Source organism: Cibotium barometz, chromosome 30 (genome assembly GCF_041138505.1).
Source record: "Cibotium barometz isolate CiBa-2024 chromosome 30, ASM4113850v1, whole genome shotgun sequence".
NCBI classification, from domain to species: Eukaryota; Viridiplantae; Streptophyta; class Polypodiopsida; order Cyatheales; family Cibotiaceae; genus Cibotium; species Cibotium barometz.
The window spans coordinates 33,017,782-33,041,942 of NC_141075.1; positions in this window are offsets into that span (position 1 = coordinate 33,017,782).

Genomic DNA, 24,161 nt, shown 5'->3' on the forward strand with positions numbered 1-24,161 from the left:
AAACAGGAGAGAGGAGAGATGAAAATATCTCATTATTTTGAGTTTAAAACTCCTCCACACATGCGAACTAGGTGCCGCCTTCATGAGGGAATTTCCCATACTGAGGTGTCAAAAATGTATCATTTCCTCTAAATATCTCTTTTTTTAACTAATAAACCTTGTCCTTAGTCAACTCTTCATATTATGTGAGTATTTACTCATTTTTGGGGGATTTTCTTTTATTCCTAAATTTATCTGCTCCCTAAAGTTGGATTAATCTTATTGTCCATAGGAACCTTAATCCAAAATTTTAAAAAAATCTGGGCCCTCAGGCTAAGGTCCTTTTTACCTATTTTCAATTTATTCCAATTGTACATTGAAAAGTTCTTTTTGAATTTTTGTTTCAGGGGAAATCATTTTAATAAGAAGGGATATTTTTTCATCCAAAGATATCTAGAAACTGAATTATCTCTCTCTAGAAAATTTTCTCTCTCTATGCCAAAACAGATAGAAACAAGATCTGTTATTATTTTGAAAAGGGGATTGATTACAGGGGAAATCATTTTAATAAGAAGGGATATTTTTTCATCCAAAGATATCTAGAAACTGAATTATCTCTCTCTAGAAAATTTTCTCTCTCTATGCCAAAACAGATAGAAACAAGATCTGTTATTATTTTGAAAAGGGGATTGATTATAGGGGGAGAAATTGGTCAGAATTCTTACATCCTACCCCACTTAAAAAACATGAGATGTTCTCATCCCGTAGGTGGAGTATGATCTCTTTCATCATCTTCTTCTTCTTCAATCACTTCCAGCCAGGGATTTCACTGACGTAAACGAGAACATGTGAACAAAGTTAATATTGGATAAAGTGAAAAAAATCCCATTCCCATGAAAAAAGTGGGGGTATGGTAAACTCATCCAAAAGTTTGTCAAAACATATTCATGTGACATATCATTGGAAAGAGCTTGAAAAGTAGAATCTAGATCTACTTTGTCCGACAAATTTGGAGTTTGCATGTTCAAGTTATGGCCAAAATAAATTTTTTAAATACATTCCCATTTTGAGGAATTTTTTCCATTTTATCTAATATTGACTTAACATGTTAATAACACAAAAAATCTTGTGATCACATGTTATATTCACAAAGGGCCTAAAAAATTTATCTTTGTCGTGCATAAAAAATATTCTTAGGTGGCCATTGACCTGCTATTATGTGAAGATGGTAACATGAGAACATGTGAATAGCTTATTCCCATGTGTAGCCAAGCTTTTAAGGGGTTCCCAAATGGCAGGTGACCTGTTATTTTGTGAACGGTAACATGAGAACATGTGAATAACTTGTTCACATGTGTTATTATCACAAAAAATCTTATGATCACGTGAATATTAAATCCTTGCTTCCAGCTTTACTGCCTTGGAAGTGGATGGCTGATTTGGAAACAACTCTCTTTGACTTCCCGTATTCTGAGGCAGAGGTCTTGCATTACTTTGGTTTGAAACTGCGGTTGGTTAGAGGGTCTACCTCTGGGATTTTCCTGATTTTGGCGGATATAAACCTGATTACTCTGGAAGGAAGGAGCTGGAGTCTGGAATCTTGATCCTTGATTTCCCTGCCCTGAAAACCTTGATCCAAAAGGAGTTGGACAATCCATACTACGATGTCAAATCCTTGACAGTTATAGCATTTCACTCCCTTGTTCAAGGGTGAAACTTCTGAAGTTGAATTCCAAGGGATTGAGTTTCAGGAAAAGGACATTTCTTCCATTCTAGAACTTTCCATATTCTCACCTTCTGGAACTAAAAAGCTTTTGAAAGGTGATAGTAGTGGCTTTGGTGGGACCTTGACATCAAAGGCCTTGGAGAAATCCTTCGCCATCCGCACCGGCCATGGAAATTGGCTTGGCGTTCTTCACCAAAATATTCAAAGGTTTGTTCACTCCCCGAATGAACCTGGCCATCAGCTGTTCTCCATTCAGCGGTGGCGAGTATTTGAGAAGGAGAGCGAACGCTTGGTGATATACTTCAATAGCAGCTCTAAGAATTCGTTCATCTTTATTTCCAAAAAGTCGAGAGGACAGAACCTTGTCCTTAGGTAAATTTTAAGATCATTCCATGTCTGGGTATTCCGATCCAGACGATTTGTCTCGCAGTGGTTTCTCCAGGCCACTCTGGCTATTTCTACTATCATAAGCCTTGCAAGAGCTATATTTTTCTCTTCTGGTTGTAGCTGGTGACATCAAAGTACTCTTCCATTGCTTCGATCCACTTCTCCACACCCTCACCCAAGTTTTTCTCTTCACCCTTGAAAGGCCCAGGCTACGAACTATGAAGAGTTTTACGAACATCCAAGTCGACGACCTCGATCCATGTCCCTATCAATATGAAAAATCTTGTTAAGTCTCTTTATTTATGATTCAAATCTGATTTTTGATTCTCGGGTTCTTTAGATAGGTCGGTTCCCCATAGAATCATGGGATAAAGATACTCGCATATCAGATAACAATTCATTCAGAACACATCATTCATATCTTTAACACAATAATGGTCTATTAGACTGAAATTTTCATCTGAACAGTACTCCATGGGGGATTTCAAATTTTCTAGATTTTTAATTTGTCATCCCTTAACTTGATCCACTGGGTCAAGAGTTAATAGTAGTAGCAATCTGTCAGCACAATCCACTAATCTCATAGTAGTAGCAAGAGTTAATCATAGTAGCAATCTGTAAGCACAATCCACTAATCTCATAGTGATTTGTTGAAGTCATTATCATCATTCCAGTTACGAATATCAACACAGGGACTCGTCCCACATTGTGGTTTTGCTCAATTTATTGCTTTTCAACCAAAATCTAAGGAATCATCATTTTTTCAATCAGAATCCAATTCAACTCATCAGTTCTCAGAATTTTAAAATCATATCAACCACATTCAAATTCATCATCTGGATAGAATTTTAGCTTATAATTTCAAGATCTTAGATTTACTCGTATATAGTGACAGTAAAGAGTTGCAGTTATACCCTCGATATATACGGGTAGTCACACGGTCCTTGGAACTATAAGGTAAATACCATCATGTCTAGGCTTGAAGCAAGTCAGGGATTCCATATAATTACAGTACTTCCATCTGAGGACCCAATTATCAATTTAGGAATTTCATTTTGAATATCAATTTATATGAGTTTCATCACACAATTTCAACCTTTACTGCTACTTCTTACATTTATGACATTCTTGGCTTCTCGGTATATCCACTTTAGTCAAATTGCTCTAATACCAGCTGTATGATCCTTGTCCCCACCGCGCAACGAATTCAGGGTGCTAGCAATGAAAGTAGCACTTCTTGTGCAGAGTAGGGTCCCACACTCGGGGCCTCGCCCATGGATATCCGAATAAGAGACTAATCCATCGGTTCTTGCAAAATCAAAACCGAAAAAACTTAGAGACCAACTCTTTTTTCCTCATAGAGAGGCACAGCCGTTGAACACCATATTGGGGAATATGGGAATTTCCCATAAGTTTGGGACACGTGGTCAAAACTTTGGATTTGCCATAACTTGAACACCATTACTCCAAATTGTGCGCTTGAAAGCTTAATAGATCCCTCTTTTCAAGTGCCTTCCAATGATAGGTCACATGATAGGGTTTTGAGAAACTTATAGACATGTTAATTGGGTCCCACCTTTTTAGTATTACAAAAATGGGACTTGGGAGATTCCCAAACTCACGAATATGGTGTTGTTGATTCTTTTCCATAGAACAATTTTTATTTGGGATTTACTTCATCTATCATACCATAATAGAATTGAGTCTCATTTTAGGGATCCATCATTCCAGCCTAGCCCCAGCTAGTCCCATGGGTTAGCCAAACCACCCAACCACTGTAGTGATGGGATCCAGTTAGGAATCTGGTTAGGTTTTGTCTTGGGTACTAGGGAAAAGAGTTCCCAGGCCCCCTAGCCGGATATTCATGCAAACTAAAAACTAGGCACACCACTTACACACCCAATATGAAATTGCCTTTTTCATCGAATGAGCTATCTTTGAAAATAATCATTTAGTGAAACCATTGTGTCACTGATCATAATCCTTAAAATCTTTGGTTAAATCCCTATTTCCAATCATTCCTTCATCGATGTACCTATGGCATCATTGGTAACCCTAGAATGCTCACCACCTGTCCACTCATCAGGGGCCTTTTCGATAGTTCCTAGTTCATAGTAACCGACAATATATTCACACATCAACTAATGGAATATCCGTTGTTGAAGATCAGCAAGATCAACTAATGGATCCATATAAAAGAGCCATGGACTCATCCGTTGTTGAGGACCAGCAAGGTCAATCAACTAGATCCATGCTCGAATTCAGAAAATAACTCTTACTCCTTGTTCCAATATCTTCCACGATGCACGCATGGGTATTGTCGGCGACCCAGAGCCCGAGCACCGTATGGTCAGTACCCTCTAGGATCCTTTGCAGGTGACCTAGTGCTTCACTCGTAGGCTGCTTCCTTGGTCCCTCATCCACCGTACCGAAAGCTCACCATTTTAATCGAACCGAGGCTGGTCAAGGCCTTGGTCGACCTTGCTATGCGAGACGTCCTCCATTAACTCTCCGTCAGCTGTTGCAACTATCACATTAGGTCTCCACGACATTCACAAGACGATCAAAATGCTTCTCTAGCATTCTTGACATAAAATAGTCATTTAAAAACAGTTCAAAAATACAATTTCTATAACAAACTCTCGTCTTTCCACACTACTCCACATCAACCCACATTATTTAATTCTGCAATCATTTCATAAGAATTCCTATTCTCATTCAATCACATCATTTTTCATCTCATCACATCTTTCCTCAGATCTCATCCACTTGCATCTACCCATATCCTCATCTCATCACATCACATTCATTCTCATATCCATCACATTCATTCTCATCACCATCAAATCACATCACTTCTATCCACATCTTCTCTTATTCATACACATCTCATCTCATGGATCCACATCCATCCAATCGTTCACATGTAAGACAACTCGCATCTATCCATACATTTATATCTATCCCTTCACATCCACGTATATTCATGTCACATCTTATCTCTTTACATCGCATCACATTCTTTCACATCATACACATCTATATCCATTCTTTCACATACATCCACATCCATTGTTTCACATATTCATTCACATCCATTCTTGGCATACACATTCACATCCATTCCTCACATACACATTCACATCCTTTATCATCACATACATTCACTCACATCTCATATCATTCATTTCCATTCTGATTCACATGACATCACATCTCATCCATTCATTCACATTTATTTGATTCGCATCACATCCCATCACATCTATTCATCTCATATTCTCATCACTTCTATTCACATCACATCTATCCAATCATCTATCTGATTTGCATCACATCTCATCACTTCTATTCACATCTCATCTATCCAATCATCTATCTGATTCGCATCACATCTAATCACATCTATTCATCTCATATTCTCATCAGTTCTATTCACATCACATCTATCCAATCATCTATCTAATTCACATCTTATCTCATCACATCTATCCAATCATCTATCTGATTCGCATCACATCTCACTTCTATTCACATCTCATCTATCGAATCATCTATCTGATTCGCATCACATCTCATCACATCTATTCATCTCATATTCTCATCAGTTCTATTCACATCACATCTATCCAATCATCTATCTAATTCACATCTTATCTCATCACATCTATTCACAAAATTGAAACATAGAATTTAAGAGGAACCTAATTTTTTTTTAAAAAGATTCTTTACGCAGCTATTCACCTTACATCTCATCACCTCTATTCACAGAATTTAAACATAGAATTTAAGAGGATCCTAATTTTTTTAAAAAAGATTCTTTACGCAGCTATTTATGTATAATTCAAATTTTAAGAAAATACCACTTTTGAAATAAAATTAAATCCTTTATGCATCTTTCTATATATAAATTCAATTTTAATGAGAATAACACTTTTGAAATAGAAATAAATTCTTTTATGCATCTTTCTATGCATGAAATCAAAACTAATGAGAATAACTTTTTTGAAATAAAAATAAATTCCTTTATGCATCTTTCTATGCATAAAATCAAAATTAATGAGAATAACTCTTTTGAAATAAAAATAAATTCCTTTATGCATCTTTCTATGCACAAAATCAAAATTAATGAGAATAACTCTTTTGAAATAAAAATAAATTCCTTTAAGTCTCTTTCTATGCATAAAATCAAAATTAATGAGAATAACTCTTTTGAAATTAAAATAAATTGCTTTATGCATCTTTCTATGCATAAAATCAAAATAATGAGAATAACTCTTTTTGAAAAAAAAATCTTTATGCATCTTTGTATGCATAAAATCAAAATTAATGAGAATAACTCTTTTGAAATAATAATAAATTTCTTTATGCATCTTTTTATGATAAAATCAAAATTAATGAGAATAACTCTTTTGAAATAAAAATAAAATCCTTTATGCATCTTTATATGCATAAATTCTATTTTAGTGAGAATGACACTTTTGAAATTAAATAAATCTTTTAGAATGCAGAAATGGAAAGAATTAATCTTTTAGAATAACCCAATGATAAACTTTAGTTTCACAAAATTTAAGAAAATTTTGCCATAATCTCCTTTGTATGGCTGACAATTTCTCAATTTCAACATTCAATTTATGACTTGAATTAGTCTAATATGAATTCTAATATCTCTAATCTACTCCATTTTCTAAAAATTAAGAGAGTAAACAATGAAAAGAGTTTAATCAATCATTTAATTAAACTTTTTAGGATTAAAAAGGGCTGAATAGTATACAAGAGAAGGGGGTAGCCTTTCCATCAAGGCATAGCATCAGATTTTAATTCAAACATTTTTAAATCATAAAATTTAAGAAAACCATAGATTTAAAATTCACAATAAGTAAGAATTAAGCTTACATGGATTTGTAAGCTTTCCTTTGGCTTGAGGGATTGAGGGTTCTACTCTTGTTTGCTAGCAAGAGTGGCCACCAGTTCTTTTGGAGAGGATTTAGTCAAAAACAATTGAATGATCAAGTGAATTCATTGTATTTGACTCTATGGAGGAGTAGAGTAACATTGCATAAACATTATTAAGCTTTTGCAAAGGGGGAGGCTTCTATTTATAGAAAAAATTTAGCCTCTAACCAAGCAAACTGATTCTAGAATTTTCTAGATCACTTTGGTCACTTTTTGACCATTTTTAGGTCAGTTTAGCTTACTTTTTGGATCTAGTTGAAACAGAAGAGAGGAGAGATTAAAATATCTCATTTGTGAGTTTAAAACTCATCCACACATGTGAAATAGGAACTTCCTTTGTGAGGGAAATTTTCCATACTGAGGTGTCAATGCATCATTTCCTCTAAATATCTCTTCTTTTTTAACTAATAAATCTTGTCCTTAGTCAATTTTCATTTTATGTGAGTATTTACTCATTTTTGGGGGATTTTCTTTTATTCTTCAATTTTTATCCTCCCTACATTTGAATTACTCTTATTGGTCCATAGGAACCTTAATCCAAAATTTTCAAAAAATCTGGACCCTCAAGCTAAGGTCCTTTTTACCTATTTTCAATTTATTTCAATTGCACACTGGAAAGTTCTTTTTGAATTTCAGTTTCAAGGGAAATCATTTTAATAAGAAGGGATATTTTTCCATCCAAAGATATCTAGAAACTAAATTATCTCTTGCTAGAACATTTTCTCTCTCTAGGCCAAAACAGATAGAAACAAGATGTGTTATTATTTTGAAAAGGGGATTGATTACAAGGGGATAAACTAGACATCTTGAGGGGCTGGGGGAGGAATATTATAGGGAAGGATACTCACGTGGGAGCATAGACCCATCCATGCCCCCACTTGGACAACAACCGTCTCCACCTCCACTGCTCGAGCGTTGTCCTCTCTGCGAGTGGACGAGTGACCTGAGGGAGGGGTTCTAGCGGCTGTTTGTGGGGCTTGTACAGGTGAACTAGGGTTAGCGGTGGTGGTGCCCAATGGTGTGGCCGAAGTGCCCGTCCCTCTCCCAAAATATTATTGTGCCATCGCTCTTTGCTCGGGTGTGGCTTGTGCTAAAAAACCCATAAACTAGTCAGGCGACATGGCATATGGAGAGAAGGATGGAGAGTAAGCCGGTGTCTCATCTGGAGTGCGAGACATGTTTCTACACACAAATAACAAATCCCACATGGACACTTTAATAAGAGCATACACATGAATTATCCCACAACATTCATTCATTTATACATGAGGCCTTATGCATAAAGCTATGCATGAGGCTTATGCATAAAGCACTATGCATAAGGCCTTAAGCATAAGGCCTTATGGATAAATCTATGCAGGAGGCTTATGCATAAAGCATGAATGAGCATTATGGGCAAATCTACAAAAAAAATCCCCAGCACCCAAGGGTGCAATAATAATAAAGGAAAGAGAGGAAAGATAGAAAAGCACTTATCTCTTTTTTGTGATGTTGAAAGAGAGGATTAGAGGACCTACAAAACCAACAAAATGGTGAGGAAAGGATTAGTAATGCATACATACAAAAGCTTATGCAAGCCATGCAAAAGCTTATGCAAGACTTATACAAAACTATGCCGCTATGCAAGCCTTATGCAAGCTATGCCAAAGCTTATGCATAAAGCATGCATGAGGCTGAGGAAATGATTAGTAAAGCATACATACAAAAGCCATAAGAACCTAATGCATACATACAAAATCAAAAAGAGAGGAAAGAGAGAAAAGAATTTACCTCTTTTTGGTCAAGTTGAAAGAGAGGATTAGAAGACCTATAGAAAAAAACAAAAAGTTGAGAAAAGAATTAGTAATACAAAACCCTAAAAGTGTGAATAGCATGGATACACAAGGAGGTTTATCCTTCAACACACACACCAATTTAACAACCAAGAGAAGGGGAGAGGAGAGCGGAGGGGAGGGGAGGGGAGGGAGGGAAAAGAAGGAGGTGGAGAAGAGCTTGGGAGAGAGAAAGAACCTGCAAAATAAATCAAAAAGTAAAAAAACAAGAAAATTACTCATAATTACACACACAGACATTTTACATCACATGTACATGTAACCGAGAGGAGATGGGAGTGAGGAAAAAGGAGGCATACCTGGTGAGGAAGCAAGCAAAACACACGCGCACGAAAAAAAACACAAAAAAAAGAGAGGTTCTATCTTACTGTAAAAACTTGCATCGTCAATATATGCGTGGAAATAAGCATGGAAAAAAGCGTCAAAATCAGAGTGAAAAAAAGCATCGAAATCAGAGTGGAAAAAAGCGTCAAAATCAGAGTGGAAAAAAGTGTCAAAATCAGAGTGGAAAAAAGCATCAAAAAATACGTGGGAGATATCATGGAAATAAGAGTCAAAAAAAATAAAATTTCCACGCTCTTTTCGACGTATATTTCGACAACCTTTTCGACCCTTATTTCGACGGTCGCTACTTTTCATTCAAATTCAAAATCTTTCTAGATCTTGCGCGCCCCTCGACATTTCAAATTACCTATCACCGACTACCACCCTCCACAAATACTTAAGGGAGGATTCCCCTCCAAAAATAAGCATTCGTTCCCATTTTGCAAATCAATATGGAAATTGTGGACGACGCCACACCTTCAAATTTTGTTGATTTAGAGGAGAAGACACTTTGTCTATGTACTCACTACAAATACCAAGTAGCTCGAGGTCGTTGACAAATTTGCAATGATCATACAAAAAAATGGAGAATATTTTCGGGTGGAGCAATTGGAATATCTAATTAGTGGCAATGCGCGCTACAACAATGACAAACCAGTGGATATCTGGCCTGAATGATGGAGACCAACAAGAGCAGCCACAAACAAGGTGATCCAATAACCCGAGGAACTTGAGGCGGATTTAGAGCAAATACTAGAATATGACATGGATGACATGATAAATGCCTTACACAATGGAACAGAAGATCGAGGTTTGGAACACGAAGGGGTAGAAGAAAACACACGACGCGTGGAATACGCTTCCCAAGAAGAGAAACATCTACGCAAGCTTGCTTGTCTTCCACTATATCATGGAGCACATGTGTTTGTTTTATGCGCTTGCCTATCCATGTTAAACTTGCAATTGATTTTTGGATGGTTTGATACGAGCTTATCAAAACTTTTTGTGTAAGTGATGATATCATATGCAATTAGTGAGTTATGTACCTTTATATGCATTTTCTTAGCCTGACTATTTTGTGTAACATCTTATTGAAACATCAAATATTGCCAGAAGATAATGAGATGCCAGTGGACTATAGTCAAGAAAAAGCAATGTTGCACTCGATTGGCATGGACTACAACACACACCAAGCTTGTCTAAATGATTGTAGTCTTTATCGAGAAGAATATAACAATACAGTACAATGTCCGCATTGTGGTACATCAAGATATAGACAAGATGTGCAAGGAGAAAGGGTACCAGCAAAAATTTTACGACACTTTCTCATCATCCCTCAGATTAAAACAATGTTCAAGTGAAAATCCATTGTAGGATTGATGACTTGGCACCGTAACATTATGTCCACGGATGGTGTTATGCGTGTGCCCGCCCGCAGATTCCCCTGAATGGAAGCACATTGAAGAGAAGTGGTTAGCCTTTCAGGAGGAGGCTCGCCATATTTGACTCGAACTAGCGATGGTTGGAGTGAATCCATTTGGTCTATGAAGTTTATCATGGAGTACATGGCCTGTTTGTCTAGTTAACTATAATCTTCCACCATGGCCAGCGATAAAAAAAGGGCATCTTTTATTATCTTTGATAGTTCTTGGAAAGTACAAGGTGAAGAACATGGATGTGTATTTAGCCCCTTTAGTTAAGGAGCTTCGTGTTCTATGGGAGGGCATTGAAGTTCATGATATTTCCAAGAGGTTTGGACAACGTGCGCTAACACTGAGAGGAATACTTATGTGGACTATACATGATTGGCCTGGCTATGGAGAGTGCTTAGGTAATATTGTAGCTTGTTAACATATTATATTAAGTCATGATTGTCATCCAAACTTACCCGCTAAAATCTTTTTTAATGTTCTACAGGGCTTTCAATGTCAAGGTATAATGGATGTTCATTATGTGGGCCGCAACTTGAGGCTCGATACTCAAAGTCTATGAAGAAGATAGTATACGAGGGGGCCACAAGAAGTATCCCAGTGGACCATCCTTTGCGTCGTGAGGGATTTCTAGGGAGGTCTCTGTGCATATGGAAGAGTAGTGATTGGACGACCTTATGGAAGCAGGATCCAACCTGTACACCTCTCCAAGAATGAAGCGTCTATCCATTTTCCATCAACTTCCATTTGGGAATGACCTTCTAGTGAACCATCTTCTTGACCCAATGCACATTTTCAAGAATATAGCCAAGGTGCTTTGGAAAACCATCACAGGAGCAAAGGAGAGCAAGGCACAATGAGATGATTTACAAGAGGTTCAACGTATGTACCACTTATAGGCCCAAAATAGAGTAGATGGAAAGGTGAAGCTACCAAAAGCGCCTTGGGTCATGACAAAGGAGGAGCAATGGCGTGTAAAGAAGTGCATTAGTGAGTTTCATATTCCTATAGGATTGCTTGAAGGGAGCATTTAAAAAGGACAATGAGCTTAATGGCTTGAAGAGTCATGATTGGCACAAATTCTTGCAATTTGTGCTTCCTATAGCCATCAAGAATGTAGCATTGCGTGAGAAAATCAATAAATTTTGCATCTTAAACTCACATGCTATGGAGAAATGGATCGAGAGATATAACTTGGTGAAGGCTAAAAGGGACCAAACTCGTTTGAGTTTTATAAGGAGTCGAACAACCTGCACACTACAGTGCCCGACAGAACTTGCACTTCTTACAGACTTTCCTTCTAATAAATGGCGCGAGCAAACCATACTACAAGCTAAATGCAATGGCGAATCAATAAGTGATGAGGAGGAGGAGCGTGCATATGGTTGTGATTTCCATGTATGTGAGTTAGAGATATCTACACATTGTCTTTTATGTTGTACTTTTGTGAATTTATACAATAAAAGTACTGATTTATTGTGCTTGCAGTATCGTAAGTTTGGGGCAATTTGGTCACATGGATGTCACTTTCGAGTAGAAGGAATAGATAAAAAGAGAACAAAATTTCATGCAAGAAAGTCGTTCAAGTGCAAGTGATGGTAATACTGAAGTACACATGCTAGATTATTGCGGAACAATCGAAGATATTATCAAGGTTGGATTCAAAAAGTTTGATATGTTCATTTTTTATGTGAAATGGTTCAAGTTGGTAACTCAAGGGGCGCAAGTAACTGTACACAAACATAAGTGTGGATTTCTTCAAGTAGATCGCACAAAGATATGGACTAACCATGGATCGAGCTCTCCTAACTACACATCCTAATCAATCACTAATCTAATCTAATGGCATGGCTATTCTAAGGTGGATAGAAATGAAGAAGACTCATTATGATGAGTGTGTGCTAATTAAGTTTAGACTCAAGTTCAGTTAGGCCACAAGATGGAAACTTGTACTCGTAAAAAAACTTGAGATGTTGTGTTTGTATTCCATTTCTTGAAATGTCCTCCTTTTATATGAGGAGAGTACAACTAAGGTTTTCTCTTGTATGTGGGATAATTCTTATTTGGTGATGTGCCTTCTCACACTCACTCCATACTTTTCTTGTGCTCCATGGCACCATATTTCTCAACAAGTTGTACATGGCCTCAAATGAGCACAGAATTATAGAGAATCATGACACATGTATAGTCCTTATTTATATGTACAAATCTTCATGAAGCATCTTTGTGTTTCCTGACAAGTAAACATCCATTACATACTTTGTGTCTCCATCATGAACGATACTCAAAATGGTGTTATATGAATCTATATAATAAGCTACATGGTTTTCTTGTATTTACATTGATCGTTTTGGCAACATCTCTTATATTGAAATGAAAGGAATCCCTTTAGACTAAAATGCACACCGACTTAGGTTTTAGTCCAAACACCATATTAGATAATTTGGGAAAATCCCATTCCCATTTTAAAAGTGGGATCATGGTGAACTTGTCCAAAATTTTGTCAAAACCCCCTCATGTGACATATCATTGGAAAGGCCTTGAAAAGTAGAATCTAGATCTACAATCTCTAACAAATTTGGATTTAGCATGTTTAAAATATATCCAAAATTAAATGCAGTCATTGATTCCCAAAATATAAGATTTTTTCCAAATTATCTAATATTAACTTTCTAATAAAATACCCAAAAATTTATACTAAAGTTTAAGAAAACTTTTGCCACAAAGTTTTAAGGTTGTTGGTGAACATAACTTACTTTAATAAACTCTTTAAGAGACTTTTAGAATATTCTTTTATTTAAATCCAAATGATTCCCCTTAGAGTAGGATGGAATTCGACTTAAGATCCACTCCTTCAAAATACCACAAAAAGTACAATATAGTTTAAGACAAATCTTACCATAAATATTTAAGGTTGTTAAGAACATAAACTTTAATACATTCTTTAAGAGACTTTATTCTTCTATTCAAACCTCCTTAGAGTAGAATGCACTCCGACTTATGATCCACTGCAACAAAATATAAAAAAATAGACACTAAAGTTTAAGAGAACTCTTGACAAAAGGGTTTAAGATTGTCGTGAACATAAACTTTAACCAATTATTAAGAGGAAATAAATACACTTGAAAACTTCTTGAGATATCAGGAGTAATGTAACATAATGATTTCACCCCTTCGGGAAAACCCCTTACAAACACTATGAGTGAGCGTTCACGTTGTGAGGAGAATTTTGGTGAATCTTGCATGAGGGATCAGACCCCCATCGAAAATTCATGGTAGGTATGAATATGAAAAGAAGTAGTTCTAGGTAGTCCTTGGATGTTGATAGTATGGGGTTTGACAATAGTTGATTGAGTGCCTGTAAAGAGTGATGAAAATGAGCTATGGTTGATGATTTCCATGGTGATGATACATGATCATGTACATTCAACACCCATATGGAAACATGCTCACATGGGCAACATAGGTCTATTAGGGATATCATTCTAAGATATGATGGCTATGAAGGATCATAGGCTTTTCATGATGTGAAGATATTGGGGGATATGAGAATGTATGTGAGAGGTAGTCCCATTGACCATATACATGGTGATGATGAATTACTATGTGCATCTAGTTTCCATGTATAGGGGTTAGTCCACTTGGCATTGAGGGAAGGTACCACTAGTCAGGGAGAGTCCAAAAGGGGTATGAGTAGAGAATGGTCGGGGGGTTAGTTCCTAATTTGGGTTTGCATGCAGGAAGGAAGGAGAAAATGATAATGATCAGAGAGAGGCTAGAACAAAGATGAATTGGAGAAGAAGTACCAGTGCCAGAAGCTGTGGAAGAATCTATAGGAGGACTTGGACATCTTCAACATGGGGAATTCAAAGCAAGAGAATAGATGATTGTTCAAGTGAAGGGCTGAGATGAATTGAAGGACCTGAGCACACCTACATGACTTAATGTGTTAGAGCTTCATTCTTCCCAATATACTTTGATGATTGAAGCTGGTGTGAGTTGATCTATTGTTTGTACAAATAATCTGAAAAGAGATCACCAATTGAGTAGGTGATTCCTATATGTATGGTTTAAGATTTGAATTTGATATAATACCTTGGGAAACATAAGAGAAAACAATTCTGTTTGTGCCTTGGATTCAGGTAGCGTAAACACTAGAGAAGGGTAGACTTCTCTAGGCTATAAGCCAAGTGATTTGGTATCATAAATTTTGTAAAACATGACATATTTAGGCTTGAGTGGTGGGGAGATATAGGATCAAAATATGTCTAGATATGAACAATTAGTTTGGATCTTTTGAAGTTGGAAGAGGGAATGTAATTACAAGGAATGGGAGGCTAGTGAAGAGTAATTATTTGGATCAAGTACCTCAAAAGGATAACTCTAAGTGTTTGGGATATGTATTGTGTTTTGTATCTAGGTATCCTAAGGGACAAAAAGGATAATCTGCTCTGGACTGTGAGGAGGGGAGCCAAAATTAGATGTCAACACCAGTAGGAAACAGGGCGCAGACTAGTGTGAGTTAACCCATTTAGATTCAACTCTATATCATGGTCTACTTGGCCTATTGTAATGATGAATTACAACCTCCCTCCATGGGTGAAAATTAAGAAAGTTCATATGCTTGTTCTCCTTGTATGAGGCAAGCATAAGGTGGCAAACATGGATGTATACCTCAAGCCTTTGATTTAGGAACTTGAGGTGTACTATGACAAGGTATCAAAGTGCATAATGTCTCAAGGCAAATAAATATGCATGACATGGAGGTGAAAGGAGTTTTGCTTTGTACAATGCATGACTATGTTGAGCTCTTAGATTGCTTAGGTACATACTTGAGCTTTATAACTTTAAACATGTCTTACTCTATCTCTCAATCATCTCAATTTTATAATAGGTTTGGCAACCTCTCGACATCATGCATGTTGAATTTGTGGACCATCACTTGTTTCGAAAAGAACATCTACACTAAAGAAGGTGGTGTATGTCAAACATCACTGAAATCAATTTTTCCCCCCTTCACATCTGAAGTATGTGGCACATGATGTCTCACCTCTTGTGTTGAGAGGTCGATATTGGCTTGAGGCATGGTGAAGAAGCACCCCAAATCCACCACCCGATGGATGTCAAGACACTCAATCTTCTTTTGACTTCCATATTGGTGTGAATTTAAGATCAATAATCTCTTAGACCCCATGCATATCTTTAAGAATGTGATAACAAATATTTGGCACCATTTAATTGGTAAAAGAGATAACAAGGGTGTAAGAGATGAATTACAAAATATTGGATGCCTTCAAATTGCATGGCCAATTGTAGATGAGAGTGGTAACATGGTCCTACCAAAGGCACCCTGGGTATTAACCAAGAAGGATGACGATAAGGTGAAAATTGTGATTGCCTCTTTTCATACACCAATAGGAGTAATGTGTTCATTGAAGGGTTCCTTCATAAAGACCAAAAAGAAAGGAGATGAACAATTATATGACCTCAACACACATGGTTGGAACAAGATATTACAAGTATTCAAATATTCTTTTATTCATTTTCTCTTTATGGTACATAATTTATAGGCTCATATACTAATTTTCATTTTTTCTTTTGCATAGTTTATTCTTCCAATAGGTATAATTGGTTGTGGAGACAAGAAGGTGAGAGAGGCTATTTACAAAATGAGAAGCTTGGTGAGGTATGAATCTCCTCTTGAATTCACTATCTACATTATATTTCATATTTGGTATTCTCATGCAATCACAAGTCATGTATACTAAATAGTACACAATTTGGTATTCTCATATTTGCTATTCTCATGCAATCACAAGTCATGTATACTAAATAGTACACATAATTTACATTTACGTAGGTAAATATCCTTAAAGGAGATATATCCTACATCCATTGAGATGGCTCATCTCAACGCTATTGAGGCAGTGTGTATGATCGAGAAAAACTTTCCTAGAACAATTATCTTTAATTTCATCTTGTGGTGCATTTGGTTGATGAAGTGGCACTTTGTGGTGTTGTTCAGGTTTAATGGATATTTTTCCTTGAAAGGTTAATGAAATCCTTAAAGGACATTGTGAGACAAAAGCAAGGCCCAAAACAAGCATGGCAGAGGGGTGGTTGATATGCAAGAATCTTTTGTGTATATCTCAAAACATCTCTCCCAAATAGATCCTTCCATGCCACGATTGTGAAGCAATGAGGAGGATGATCAACTAATCATGAATGTGCCACAAAGAAAAGGAAGGAAATAAAGAATGGATAAAGCATTATGCTAAAAGGTGAATACATTCTAAATTCTAAATACAGGATGCATGCATTGCTTGAAGGGAGCATTTACAAAGGACGATGAGCTTCGTGGCTTGAAGAGTCATGATTGGCACAAACTCTTGCAATTCATGCTTCCTATAGCCATCCAGGATTGCCTCAACGATGACATTAGAGCAACAATTTATAAAATTGGTGCAGTGGTACGTTGGATATCAAGGAAAGAGATTAGTAGAGACACATTGGAAGAAGCATGATTAAACTCCATCGAGACTATTACAATGGTTGAGAAATACTTTCCAACAAGTATTTTAACCATTCAATTGTACTTGCTTGTTCATGTGGTTGATGAAGTTGCTGTGGCTGGGGTTGTTCAGTCGATGGATGTTTTTCTTGGAGAGATTTATGAAGACACTTAAAGGATTTGTTTGTCAAAGAGCTTGTCCTAAAGGTAGTATGGTAGTGGGATGGCTTGTTCAAGAATCACTTGTATATATAACTGAATTTCTGAGTACGTCTGATCCCGATATGCCAAGATTATGGACAGAAGAAGAAGATGATCGATTAATTGGGGAAGAGCCACAAAGGAAAGGCCTTGTGAGAACAATGGATCTAGCATTGCATGAGAAGATCAATAAATTTTGCATCTTAAACTCACATGCTATGGAGAAATGGATCGAGAGATATAACTTGGTGAAGGCTGAAAGGGACCAAGCTTGTTTTTGAGTTTTAGGAGTCGAACAATCCGCACACTACCGTACCCAACAGAACTTGCACTTCTTCCAGACTTTCCTTCCAAACTTTCCTTCTAATAAATGGCTCAAGCAAAACATACTACAAGCTAAACACAATGGTGAATCAATAAGTGATGAGGAGGAGGAGATTGCATATGGTTGTGATTTCCATGTATGTGAGTTAGAGATATCTACGCATTATCTTTTATGTTGTGCTTTCGTGAATTTATACAATAAAAGTACTTATTTATTATGCTTGCAGTATCATAAGTTTGGGGCAATTCGGTCACGCAGACGTCACTTTCGAGTAGAAGGAATAGATAAAAAGAGAACAACATTTGATTGTGGTGTGAAGGCTAATTTCATGCAAGAAAGTCGTTCAAGTGCAAGTGATGGCAATACTGAAGTAGGCATGCTAGATTATTGTGGAACAATCCAAGATATTATCAAGGTTGGATTCAGAAAGTTTGATATGTTCATTTTTGATATGAAATGGTTCAAGTTGGTAACTCAAGGGGCGCAAAGTAACTATACATAAAGACAAGTGTGGATTTCTTCAAGTAGACCGCACAAAGATATGGACCGACCAAAGGGATACATTTGTGCTACCAGAGCACTGTGGGCAAGTCATCTTTGTGGAAGACCCGACAGATCATAAATGGTTGTTTGTGATCCAAATAAATCCACGTGGAAAACAAATATTTGAAGAGGTGAAAATAGCATTTGATTGTTTGCCAGATGCTAAGGAACTCCCCCTAGATCATGTGATGGTTGAACATACACCACTAGCACCTATTGAACAATAAGAAGAACCAGAAGAAGAGATACTAGTTGAGGAAGTGGGTGAGGCTCACACGGGATTAGGATCAAATAAAGGTGTACTCGATGAGCAAATACATCTAGAACGAGAAACAGACACACTAGAGATAATCTAGAAGAAGAAGAGATTTAAGCTAAGTGTGATCATGATGCATCGACAGCTCTCATGTTAGAGCTAGAAGAGAATGACCACATGGATGAATTACCTACTACTACTACAAGACAACTGGTTCCACCAATTGACAACAATGATGGAGTATTTCTAGAAATAGATTTATTTGCAGCCATGGATCTCGCTAAGGACAAGCAAATTGATGATGAACTTTAATTTCATTGCAGCACTTTCTTAATTGCACCTTAGTGATGAGGAGGAGGAGCTAGCATTTTTTCTCCTTCAAAGAGCGTGATGGAAGTTATACCCTCCTCCCTCCCTCAGCTCTCCCCCCCCCTCTCTCTCTCTCTCTCTCTTTCTATCTCTTTCTCTCTAAACATCTCTCTCTTTTTCTTTCTCTCTTTCTCTCTAATCATCCTCTCTCTCTCTCTCTCTCTCTCTCTCTCTCTCTCTCTCTCATAGACACATATGCTTGCAAAAAGGTAGAAAGAGAAGGCTAAAATACACCCCAAGATGGGAACTAGCAAATATTATATATAAATTCTTTTTTTTTAAAGAAAAATTTTGATTGTTATTTCGACGTCTTTTTCCACGCTTATTTTGACGCATATAGCCATTCTTATTTCGATTCCTATTTCGACACACATATCGACGAGGCGACGAGGCATTGAAACTAGGCATGGAAAAGCAATGAGTCTCTTGTAGTGTTAAACAGGTTTAAATCTCAATAAGAGTTCAAGTTTTTGACATAATCAATCACACTTTGCATTGTATGTTTTGTCATGTCAACTTTCCAATCCTTATGCTTCGCAAAATTTAAAGCTCAATATCGTCGATAATCTTCATATTTTTAAGAACCTTATTTCATTACATTGTGAGGGTTACATTTTTGGGACAAGACATTAGATGGCTATTCCAAAAAAGTAGTTCAGTAAGTATTGATGGCTTCTTAAGTTTTATATTTCCATATCCAAGAAGGGTAAGGGGGAGGTATTTTATTTTGTCAAATACTTCCTCCTTTATTGATAGCTTCTTTAGTTATACATGAGCATACCCTATTAAGAGCAAGGGGGATGTATTAAACTCTATCGTGTTAAAGGGGCAAGGGAAAAGTATTTGATTCTATCAAAAACTTTGTGACCATAATTGAAAATCAAAGTGGTCATAAGTTAAAACCTTTTGGATATGGAGAAAGAATAGATCTTTAGTGGAGATCACGAGTGGACATGATGTAATACTTACTATAGAGAGGTCATGTTGTTAATAGGTATCCAAGATAAGATTCTAATCTAGGGTTTTTGGCTACTTACAAATTAGAAGAAATGGTACAACTCGATGCTAATGCAACCTTAAGGGTTTCACCACATCCAAATAGTGAAAGCTCATTTGGCACCAACTTCACTTCTTAAGAGTTTTGGATAAATTTAACAAATGCATTTCATGATTCCATTGGAATTGAGAGGATGTAAACAACATTACCAAATAGAGATGAAAATGTAAGCCAGATGGTATATTTGGATGTTGCTTAAAAGTGATGAAAATCTATTGTATTTTATTATGACTCAAATTAATCTCATCTCAATGGCTCTAGAAGCCTAGGTAGCTCTAAGGAAACACTACAAAGTTATAGATTAGTTAAAGATCATAAACCTTAAGTGATACTTACTAGCCTCAAATAAGGTATTTGGAGAGAAATCCTATACTTACTGCTCAAAAGCATTAGAACCCTTGCTAAAAATAATGGCCATAAAATTCTTGTAAAAACTTTTCATATGAATAGCAAGCAAAAAAATCCAATTTTATAGAAATATTATGGTGGCTAGCTTTGCATTCTACAACCAATGTACCAAATGGAATTAAAGTACAATGTACAAATAACGCAACCTATGCTATGCAAGGTAAGTGTCTGTTTTCTCTTTAAAAGTTTTGAAATGGGAGTATTTTGTATGTCTTCAATTTCAATAAAGAAGACAATTTATGTGTCTACATTGTAGTATCGAGGTCTTATTGTTGTTTTGGCAATAATAAATGCAAAACATAGGATCCCTCTCATGGTGACGTGCTACCCATAGTAACTTTGGAGGTAGTATTAAATAGGTTTAAATCTCAATAAGTGTTCAATGTTTTTGACATAATCAATCACACTTTGGCATTCTACGTTTTGTCATGTCAACTTTTCAATCCTTATGCTTCTCAAAATTTAAAGCTCAATATCATGGATAATCTTCATATTTTTAAGAATCTTGATTCATTACATTGTGAGGGTTACATTTTTGGGGTAAGACATTAGATGGCTATTTCAAAAAAATAGTTCAGTAAGTTTTGATGGCTTCTTAAGTTTTATATTAGCATATCCAAGAAGGGTAAGGGGAAAGTATTTTATTTTGTCAAATACTTCCTCCTTTATTGATAGCTTCTTTAGTTATACATGAGCATACCCTATTAAGGGAAAGGGGAATGTATTTAATTCTATCGTGTTAAGGTGGAAAGGGAAAAGTAACTGATTCTATCAAAAACTTTGTGATCATAATTGAAAATCAAAGTGGTCAATCATAAGTTAAAATCTTTTGGAGATCATAAAGGAGGTTCATATTTTCTCAAGCTTTAAATGAGTAGCGGGACTCATAGAAACAAGAATAATTACTTGATTGCAAGCTACTCAATATTAAAATAGAGTAGTAGAATGGGGAAAGAATAGATCTTTAGTGGAGATCACTAGTGGACATTAGTCATTGTAGGTTTAAAGAAAAGGGTTTAGACAACACGTTTTAGATTGAAGCAATACTTACTAGAGAGGTCATGTTGATAATTGGTATCCAAAAAAAGATTCTAATGTAGGTTTTTTGGCTAGTTACACATTAGAAGAAATGGTACAACTCGATGCTAATACAACCTTAAGGGTTTCACCACATCCAGTATTTGAGAAATAGTGAAAGCTCATTTGGCACCAACTTCACTTCTTAAGAGTTTTGGATAAATTTAACGTTTGCATTTCATGATCTATAGGCCACTTCATTGGAATTGAGAGGATGTAAACAACATAAAGAAATGAAAATGTAAGCCAGATGGTATGTTTGGATGTTGCTTAAAAGAGATGAAAATCTATTGTATTTTATTATGACTCAAATTAAGCTCATCTCAATGGCTCTAGAAGCCTAGGTAGCTCTAAGGAAACACTACAATGTTGTAGATTAGTTAAAGATCATAAACCGTAAGTGATACTTACTAGCCTCAAAGAAGGTATTTGGAGAGAAATCCTATACTAACTCCTCAAAAGCATTAGAACCCTTGCCCAAAATAATGGCTGTAATTTTCATGTAAAAATTTTCTTTATGAATAGCAAGAAAAAAAATCCAATTTTATAGAAATATTATGGTGGCTAGTTTTGCATTCTACAACCAATGTACCAAATGGAATTGAAGTACAATGTACAAATAACGCAACCTATGCTATGCAAGGTAAGTGTCTTTTTTCTTTAAAAGTTTTGAAATGGGAGTATTTGGTATGTTTACGATTTTAATAAAGAAGATAATTTATGTGTCTACATTGTATTATCGAGGTTATCGAGGTCTTATTGTTGTTTTGGCAAAAATAAATGCAATACATAGGATCCCTCTCATGGTGACGTGCCATAGTAACTTTGGAGGTAGTGTTAAACAGGTTTAAATCTCAATAAGTGTTCAATGTCTTTGACATAATCAATCACACTTTGGCATTCTATGTTTTGTCATGTCAACTTTTTAATCCTTATGCTTCTCAAAATTTAAAGCTCAATATCGTGGATAATCTTCATATTTTTAAGAATCTTAATTCATTACATTGTGAGGGTTAAAATTTTGGGATAAGACATTGGATGGCTATTCCAAAAAAATAATTCAGTAAGTATTGATGGCTTCTTAAGTTTTATATTAGCATATCCAAGAAGGGTAAGGGGGAAGTATTTTATGTTGTCAAATACTTCCTGCTTTATTGATAGCTTCTTTAGTTATACATGAGCATACGCTATTAAGGGAAAGGGGAATGTATTTAATTCTATCGTGTTAAGGGGGGAAGGGAAAAGTATTTGATTCTATCAAAAACTTTGTGACCATAATTGAAAATCAAGGTGGTCATCATAAGTTAAACCCTTTTGGAGATCATAAAGGAGGTGAGTATGTTCTAAAGCTTTAAATGAGTAGCGAGATTCATGGAAACAAGCATGAAAATTTGATTGCAAACTACTCAATATTAAAATAGAGTAGTAGAGTAGAGAAGGAATAGATTCTTAGTGGAGATCACTAGTGGACATTAGTGGACACTAGTGGACATTAGTCATTGTATGCTTAAAGAAAAGGGTTTAGACAACACGTTTTAGATTGAAGCAATACTTACTAGAGAGGTCATGTTGTTTATAGGTATCCAAGATAAGATTCTAATCTAGGGTCTTTGGCAGTTACAAATTAAAAGAAATGGTACAACTCGATGCTAATACAACCTTAAGGGTTTCACCACATCTAGTATTTGCAAAATAGTAAAAGCTCATTTTGCACTAACTTCACTTCTTTTAAGAGTTTTGGATAAATTTACATTTGCATTTCATGATCTATAGGCCACTCCATTGGAATTGAGAGGATGTAAACAACATTACCAAATAGAAATAAAAATGTAAGGTAGATGGTATATTTGGATGTTGCTTAAAAGAGATGAAAATCTATTGTATTTTATTATGACTCCAATTGAGCTCATCTCAATGGCTATAGAAGCCTAGGTAGCTCTAAGGAAACACTACAATGTTATAGATTAGTTAAAGATCATAAACCTTAAGTGATACTTACTAGCCTCAAAGAAGGTATTTGGAGAAAAATCCTATACTTACTCCTCAAAAGCATTAGAACCCTTGCCCAAAATAATGGCTATAAAATTCTTGTAAAAATTTTCTATATGAATAGCAAGCAAATAAATCTAATTTTATAGAAATATTATGGTGGCTAGCTTTGCATTCTACAACCAATGTACAAAAATTTGGAATTAAAGTACAATGTACAAATAACGCAACCTATGCTATGCAAGGTAAGTGTCTTTTTCCTTTAAAAGTTTTGAAATGGAAGTATTGGGTATGTTTTTGGTTTCAATAAAGAACTTAATTTATGTGTCTACATTGTATTATCGAGGTCTTATTGTTGTTTTGGCAATAATATATGCAAAACATAAGATTCCTCTCATGGTGACGTGCTAGCCATAGTAACTTTGGAGGTAGTATTAAATAGGTTTAAATCTCAATAAGTGTTCAATGTTTTTGACATAATCAATCACACTTTGGCATTCTACGTTTTGTCATGTGACCTTTTTAATCCTTATGCTTCTCAAAATTTAAAGCTCAATATTGTGGATAATCTTCATATTTTTAAGAATCTTAATTCATTACATTGTGAGGGTTAAAATTTTGGGGTAAGACATTAGATGGCTATTCCAAAAAAATAATTCAGTAAGTATTGATGGCTTCTTAAGTTTTATATTAGCATATCCAAGAAGGGTAAGGGGAAAGTATTTTATGTTGTCAAATACTTCCTGCTTTATTGATAGCTTCTTTAGTTTTAGATGAGCATACCCTATTAA